Genomic DNA, 8,114 nt, shown 5'->3' with positions numbered 1-8,114 from the left:
CCCGAAGCAGGCTCCAGGCTCTGAGCTGTCAGTGCAGAGCTGGACGCAGGGCTCCAACCCACGAGACCATGACTTGAGCTGAAGTCAGATGTTCAACTGACTGAGCCACCCAGGCACCCCTAAAATAATAATACGTTTTAAATGAAGTCAGAACATTTTCTGAGTTTTCCCCCAAATTTTTGGAGAATAAGTTTCTTGGTCAATGTCAAGAATTTTTGAGACCCTGATAATTTGTCTTAAAATAACATTTTATTTAAAAATTTTAGGCTCTTTAGAAAGAGAAATTGCTTTGAAATGCTAATTACCCCTACCTTCCTTGGTTTCTATTGCATTTGTCATCATATCATCTTAAGACATGTTGGTAAGAGGCTGATATGGAAGGGCTTTGAAACAAGAAGAAAGTCTTTCCAACCTTGAATTAAGGTAATTTTAAGTATCAAGTCTGCAGACATCCAGGGGGTCGTTCAAGAACAAAGCTTCATCTGTTGCCTGTTCTTATGCATTTTAATGTACTGTACACTAAGACTCAAGAAAAAAAGGTTTAACAAGCTTCTGACTTTTGATTGAAACTCTTTTGCAGGGTTTTTCACAAAAAAACACACATTTTATAACCCAGAGAACTAAGTAAAGATTTTTTTTTGTTTGTTTTAAGAAGAATGAGCCAGGTTTTGAAAGGCATTCTTCTAGAAACCTAAAACTTTGCTGATTGCTTCCAGGTTTTGATATATTTCTGTGGTTAACAGGATACCACAGTAGGGGGCATCAAAGAGATAGTAAGTTTTGCACCTAGAAAATAATTCTATTTTTGTATTGAAATTGAATTTGCCTTTATAGATAGAATAAATTTACATTTCAAATAGCAAAGGGAATTCTGCAAAGGACTCCTACAACATCCAGACCCAAGTTATGTATAGTCTACCACCGTCAGTGACTTCTTTGCCAATTATCCTGGATCTGCAGAGAAATTCTTATAAGGGCATTTTAAGCACCATGAGAAATGTATGATTAACGTTTAGAGAAAAGCAATCTAGAATATAAAACTATAGGTTATATGTCCAAAATACCTTTTTCTGAAGATCAGGAACTGTGGTCATCAGGGAGAATAGACACCTAATAAACAGAAATGGGAGCTGCTAGGGAGTAACAGGAGTTTAAGCTGAGTGAGGTGTGCCCAAAGCTCAGGGTGCTACATGGTGACCTGGATGGGGTTGGGGAGATGCCTGCCTGCATGGTGAGCCAGGTGCCTGTCAGGTGCCTGTCATCCTCAGAGAGGCTGTAAGGATTAAACTCACCTTGTTGCTCATCCCTGTTTTCATTTTTTAAAAAATGTTTATTTATTCTTGAGAGACAGACACAGCGTGAGCAGGGGAGGGGCAGAGAGAGAGAGACAGAGCATGAGTGGGGAAGGAGCAGAGACAGAGGGAGACACAGAATCTAAAGCAGGCTCCAGGCTCCGAGCTGTCAGCACAGAGCCCAACGCGGGGTTCAAAACTCACAAACCGCGAGATCATGACCCAAGCCGAAGTCGGTTGCCTAAACCACTGAGCTATCCAGGGGCCCCTCATCCCTGTTTTCATTAATCAACACCTAAGTTTCTTGTCCTTGGCCTAATCTTAAACTTTACTTCCCACCTCTTTCCAAATCATTTCACTGCGTGTTTAGGAACTTCTAGTCCACAGATTAAACACTCTCGAATAATCTCAAACTATGACTGGGAACTCACCTTCAAGTCTTGGCTTAACTGAAACCTGGCTCTCACCTAGAGATACCCTCCTCTGTGGGGATTTCCAATCGCGGCTATTCTGACACCCAGCTATGGAGAAAGACATTTTATCAGCCCATAAATGGGACCGCCTCCTTCTTGCAAGTATTTAAAAGTTGCCTTTTTTCTTTCTGATTTTCTTAGCATGCATAGCCTGACCCTGCTCAGCACTATTTTTGAGGTTCAGTCAGCCTCCAAGAAGAATGTGTCCTCTTCTTCTTCTGTTTTTGTTCTTTGTTTTTGGCTGACAAGAGGCATGTAGTTCTTGGTGAGTACATTTAATTGGTAAAGGTTTGGTAAGTCTAAATGATGTTTAATAGGAAAAGTTCATATTTTGATCCTCATATTACCTTTCATTTTTTACAATATAAAAAGGTTTTTTATATTAAACTGTGAGTATGTATGAGAAAGGAGCCAATTTTTTAAATGTTTCTTTTTGGGGGCGACTGGGTGGCTCAGTCGTTTAAGTGTCTGCCTTTGGCTCAGGTCATGATCTTGCAGTGTGTGAGTTTGAGCCCCGCATCAGCTGTGTGCTGACAACTCAGAGCCTACAGCCCGCTTCAGATTCTGTCTGCCTCTGTCTCTGCTCCTTCCCCACTCATGCTCTGTCTCTGTCTCTGTTTCTGTCTCTGTCTCTCTCAAAAATAAACAAACATTAAAAAATTAAATGTTTCTTTTTGTATGTTAATCGACTACCTTATGGAGTTTTGTTTTGTTTTATATATCATTTGCCTGGAGTTACTTAATTATTTTCTTAAGTACTATTTACTGAAGCCAAGTACAATTACTGGTGTATTTAGGTTGTTTTTTCCAAGTTTCGCTCCCTAAATCAGACTCTAACTACTTTGAGGGCCACACTACCATGCTTATGTGACAATTACTTAAAGAAGCATTCTTAAGTCCTTGGAGGGATTCTGATCAATGCTTTCTCTGAAACCTTGTAAAAGTATTTTACTTCCTTTTGCAGCAAAGACAAGTAATACTGCTTATAATAAGTTTGGAAAGATTACTTGAATGGAGGCTGCTGCTTCTCACATTTCCATAAAAAGAGCCCTGTAGCAATCAACATTCTGCTAGTGCCATCCATGTTCTAGACCTTCACTTTTCCATCCTTATGTAACACTCCTTTCTCTGGAATTGATACTATCTGACTATCCTCATTGCTGTATCTTCACATCTTAAGGTCACTCCCCTCATTCTTGAAGATTTTGGCTCCTGTCTTCTCTTCATAACAACTTCCATCATCCTAGATGGCTCTATCTAACACTAAAGCCTCAAAGTTCTTTGACAGCTTGACCCCATTAACCCATCCCTCCAGTCACAGTTGTGGGAAGGAAGGCAAGTGTAGTAGGCCGAAGCTTTCATAGGCCCTAATGAACATGCTAGTATTTATGCTCTGTATATCTCCTTGCCTTGACTCTGAGCTGGCTGTGTGACCTGTATGGAAAAATTACATCAGTTCCAGCCCTAATACTGAAGAAGTCCTGAGAGCTCTCTAAAAAACCTGGGTTTGGAACTGATGTGTCATGCTTTCTTTGGAGTCGGTCGTTTTAGAAATGTCTCTTTCCCATCGCGGGTTGCTTGGAGTGAGCTCGCGGGTCCGTAAGACCAGAAAATTGAGTTTCTTCGGGCCCCTGTAGCTGCACCAGGGGGCTCTGCCGCTATCACCAAGCCACAAAATGAACATGTTGAGTTACACCGGAAGCACTGTGGCTATCATTTAGATTACCATGAGAAAAAGAGAAAGAAAGAAGGTTGAGAGGCTCATCAACATTCAAAGAAGGCAAAAAAGATGATTGGTCTGAAAGCTAAGCTCCACCATAAACAGCGCCATCCTGAGAAAATACAAATGAAAAAGACTATCAAGATGCATGAAAAGAGAAACACCAAGCAAAAGAATGATGAAAAGACTCCACAAGGAGCAGTACCTGAATATGTACTGGACAGGGAGGGACAGTCCCAAGCTAAAGTACTTCCCAACATGATTAAACAAAAATGAAAAGAGAAAGCAGCAAAATGGGAAGTCCTTTGCTCAAAGTTCGTGCCCAGGGAGAAACAGAAGTATTAAAAGTTATTCGAACAGGAAAGAGAAAGAAGAAAGCATGGAAGAGGATGGTTACTAAAGTCGGCTTTGTTGGAGATGGCTTTAGTCTAAAACCACCTAAATATGAAAAATTCATTAGGCCAGTGGGCTTACTTTTCAAAAAGGTCCATGTAACACATCCTGAATTGAAAGCCACCTTTTGCCTGCCAATAGTTGGTATAAAAGAGAATCCCTCATCCTCACTATATACATTTTTGGGTGTTCTTACGAAAGGTACTGTCATTGAAGTGAATGTAAGTGAGTTGGGCCTTGTGACACAAGGAGACAAGGTTATTTGGGGGAAAATATGCCCAGGTTACCAACAGTCCTGAAATCAATGGATACATAAATGTGGTCTTGTTGGTTTGACAGCAGTTTCAGACAAGTAACTTTACAATTACTGATTTCAACAATAGAATTTAGTGATTCATCAGTTACATATAACACCCAGTACTCATCCCATCAAGCATCTTCCTTAATGCCCCTCACCCATTTAGCCATCCCCCACACCCAACACTCCTCTAGCACTCTTCAGTTTGTTCTCTGTATTTAAGAGTCCCTTATGGTCTGTCTCCCTCTCCGTTTTTATATTATTTTTGCTTCCCTTCCCTTATGTTCATCTGTTTTGTATCTTAAATTCCACATATGTATGAAGTCATATTTGTCTTTCTCTGACTGACTGATTTTGCTTCACATAATAGACTCTAGTTCCATCCACGTTGCTACAGATGGCAAGATTTCATTCATTTTGATTGCTGAGTAGTATTCCATTAGTGTGTGTGTGTGTGTGTGTGTGTGTATCACCTCTTCTTTATCCATTCATCCATTGATGGACATTTGGGCTCTTTCCATACTTTGGCTATTGTTGATAGTACTGCTATAAACATTGAGGTGCGTGTGCCCCTTCGAAATAGCATACCTGTATCCCTTGGATAAATACCTAGTAGTGCAATTGCTGGGTCATAGGGTAGTTCTATTTTTAATTTTTTTGAGGAACCTCCATACTGTTTTCCAAAGTGGCTGTTGCATTCCCATCAACAGTGCAAAAGTGTTCCTCTTTCTCCGCATCCTCACCAACATCTGTTGCTGCCTAAGTTGTTAATTTTAGCCATTCTGACAGGTGTGAGATGGTATTCCATCATGGTTTTGATTTGTATTTCCCTGATGATGAGTGATGTTGAGTACTTTTCATGTGTCTATTAGCCATCTGGATGTTGTCTTTGGAAAAGTGTCTATTCATGTCTTTTGCCCATTTCTTCACTGGATTATTTGTTTTTTGGGTGTTGATTTTGATAAATTCTTTATAGATTTTGGATACTAACTCTTTATCTGATATGTCATTTGCAAAGATCTTTTCCCATTCCGTTGCTTTTTAGTTTTGCTGACTGTTTGTGTGAAAACTTTTTATTTTGATGAGGTCCTAATAGTTCCTTTTTGCTTTTGTTTTCCTAGCCTCCAGAGACATGTCAAGTAAGAAGTTGCTGCGGCTGAGGTCAAAGAGGTTTTTGCCTGCTTTCTCCTCTAGGATTTTGATGGCTTCCTGTCTTACATTGAGGTCTTCATTCCATTTTGAGTTTCTTTTTGTGTACGGTGTAAGAAAGTGGTCCAGGTTCATTCTTCTGCATGTCACTGCCCAGTTTTCCCAGCACTGCTTGCTGAGGAGACTGTCCTTATTCTTTAGATATCCTTTCCTGCTTTGTCAAAGATTAGTTGGCCATACATTTGTGGGTCCATTTCTGGGTTCTCTTTTCTGTTCCATTGATCTGAGTGTCTGTTCTTGGGCCAGTACCATACTGTCTTCATGATCACAGCTTTGGAGTACAGCTTGAAGTCTGGGATTGTGATGCCTCCTGCCTTGGTTTTCTTTTTCAAGATTTCTTTGGCTATTCGGGGTCTTTTCTGGTTCCATACACATTTTAGGATTATTTGTTCTAGCTCTGTGAAGAATGCTGGTGTTACTTTGATAGGGATTGCATTGAATATGTAGATTGCTTTGGGTAGTATCAACATTTTAACAATATTTGTTCTTCCTATCCAGGAACATGGAATCTTTTTCCATTTTTTTGTGTCTTCTTCAATTTCTTTCATAAGCTTTCTATAGTTTTCAGTGTATAGATTTTTCACCTCTTTGGTTAGATTTATTCCTAGGTATTTTATGTTTTTTTGTGCAACTGTAAATGGGATCGATTCCTTGATTTCTCTTTCTGTCGCTTCATTGTTGGTGTATAGGGATGCAATTGATCTCTGTGCATTGATTTTATATCCTGCAACTTTGCTGAATTCATGGATCAGTTCTAGCAGTTTTTTGGTGGAATCTTTTGGGTTTTCCTTGTAGAGTTCCATGTCATCTGCGAAGAGTGAAGGTTTGACTTCCTCCTGGCTGATTTGAATGCCTTTTATTTCTTTGTGTTGTCTGATTGCTGAGGCTACCCCTACCCTACTTTCTTTCCCTACCCCTACCTTCTTGAGGGTTTTTATCAAGAAAGGCTGCTGTATTTTATCAAATGCTTTTCAGCATCTATTGAGAGGATCATGTAGTTCTTATCCTTTGTTTTATTAATGTGATGTATCATATTGATTGATATGTGGATATTGAACCAGCCCTGCATCCCAGGAATAAGTCCCACTTGATTTGGAAAATAATTCTTTTAATGTATTTTTGGATCCGGTTGGCTAGTGTCTTGTTGAGAATTTTTGCATCCATGTTCATCAGGGAAATTGGTCTGTAGTACTCCCTTTTAGTAGGGTCTTTGTCTGGTTTTGGAGGGTAGGTTCTAAATATAATGACTGCTACTTTTATATTAGAAAGGTGAGAGAGATTTGGACACACAGAGACACAATGCAGACAATGTGAAGACAGAGACAGGGATTGGAAAATGGGTCTATAAGCCAAGGACTGCTGGAAGACACCAGAAGCTGGAAAAGGCAAGGAAGGTTCCCCCCTAGAAATGTTGGCATCTTAATTTTGGATTTCTGGCCTTCAGTACTGTAAAAGGATAGATATCTCTTGTTTTAAACCATCCAGTTTATGGTAATTTGTTACAGTAGCCCTAGGAAATGAATACATTGACATGTACTAATGGATGAAGTCACTGCCTTGAAAGGAAATGGGTGACCACAATTCTTGGATCCATCTGTACCTGGATGAATGCAACAGGTCTGAGCTTCTAATGCATATAGCTGATTAGAAAAGTGGACTTGGAGTCTCTTATACAGATCCTGTCATATTCCTGACTCTCAGGAACTTCTTCCTTCCCAATGCTACTTCAGATGTTAAGTGTATCTACCTGCTCTCTGCCAATCCAGGATCCTATCTCTTCTGATGTAAGGTAGTTCAGTTCAAATGTAGTGTTTCCAGTTAGCACCAAAGACAGTAACTGACTTAACTTTTTAATAGTACTGTCAAGGGACATAATTATGGACAAGGGACATATGTTGAGGGACATAATTTAGGAGTTTGGAGGGCAGTTTGCACAGGATAAATCCAAAATAATATTGGTATTCACCCCACACTATGCAACTTGCTTTGCCAATGAACTATGAACTGAAGTAACATGTATCCTTTCAGCAGAAGTTTTGAGAACTACATGTGATTCATCATAATATCTTTTTCCTGTTTCTGCATATATGGAATCATGCGTCAAGATGGTCTCCATCAGTATGGGTCCTTGAGTGTCTTTAATGAGTAAATTTCCCTTAGTGCTCTATAGTAGATATGTAGTGTGAAGAAGAAGTAATGTTTGTTTTTTAAAGTACTACTGAGATTTTCAGGTTGTTTGTTGCCTCAGCATGACCTGGTCTATCCTGTCTATTTCAATACCAATATCAGTAAATTCAGTGAGCATCTAAAATTACACTCTTCCTTTCTTGCTCTAATGCCTTTAGAATTCATTTTAACACTTACTGTCCGTATTTCTGTACAACATAAGATAGCAAAATCTTAAAATAATTAGAAACCGTAATCCTTCTCTTCTTGTTTTAAGTTTGCAATTAGCTCTCAGGGAATCTCTAGAGGTGCCAGACATTGTATGATGCTACAGTGGCCAGAAGTTTGGAAACTGCATTTCCTAAACTCCCTTGTCATCAGGGTTTGGGTTTTGATTCTTACAGTAAGAGTTATTCATGCTAGATTGTGGAAGGTGGAAGACAGTAGAAATCATTATGGCTCAGTCTTAGCAGGCAGGCATGTGGTCTTCAGTGACATCAGGTATGAGATTGTGCAGTGGTTTCTAGGCTTTCTACTGAACACCATGTTTTGGTATAACAGGC

The 8,114-nt window shown here is 39.6% G+C and overlaps 1 pseudogene; it reads left to right on the top strand.

Annotated features, from left to right (window-relative positions):
* The first annotated feature begins 1,815 nt into the window (after nucleotides 1–1,815).
* Nucleotides 1,816–4,390, top strand: LOC112857677 (ribosome biogenesis protein NSA2 homolog pseudogene; annotated as a pseudogene).
* The last annotated feature ends 3,724 nt before the right edge of the window (nucleotides 4,391–8,114 follow it).

This window comes from Puma concolor, chromosome E4 (genome assembly GCF_028749965.1).
Source record: "Puma concolor isolate L17-30 chromosome E4, mPumCon1.1.hap2, whole genome shotgun sequence".
NCBI classification, from domain to species: domain Eukaryota; kingdom Metazoa; phylum Chordata; class Mammalia; order Carnivora; family Felidae; genus Puma; species Puma concolor.
The sequence above is the reverse complement of the archived record's forward strand: the minus strand, read 5'-3'. Positions and strand labels throughout refer to the sequence as shown.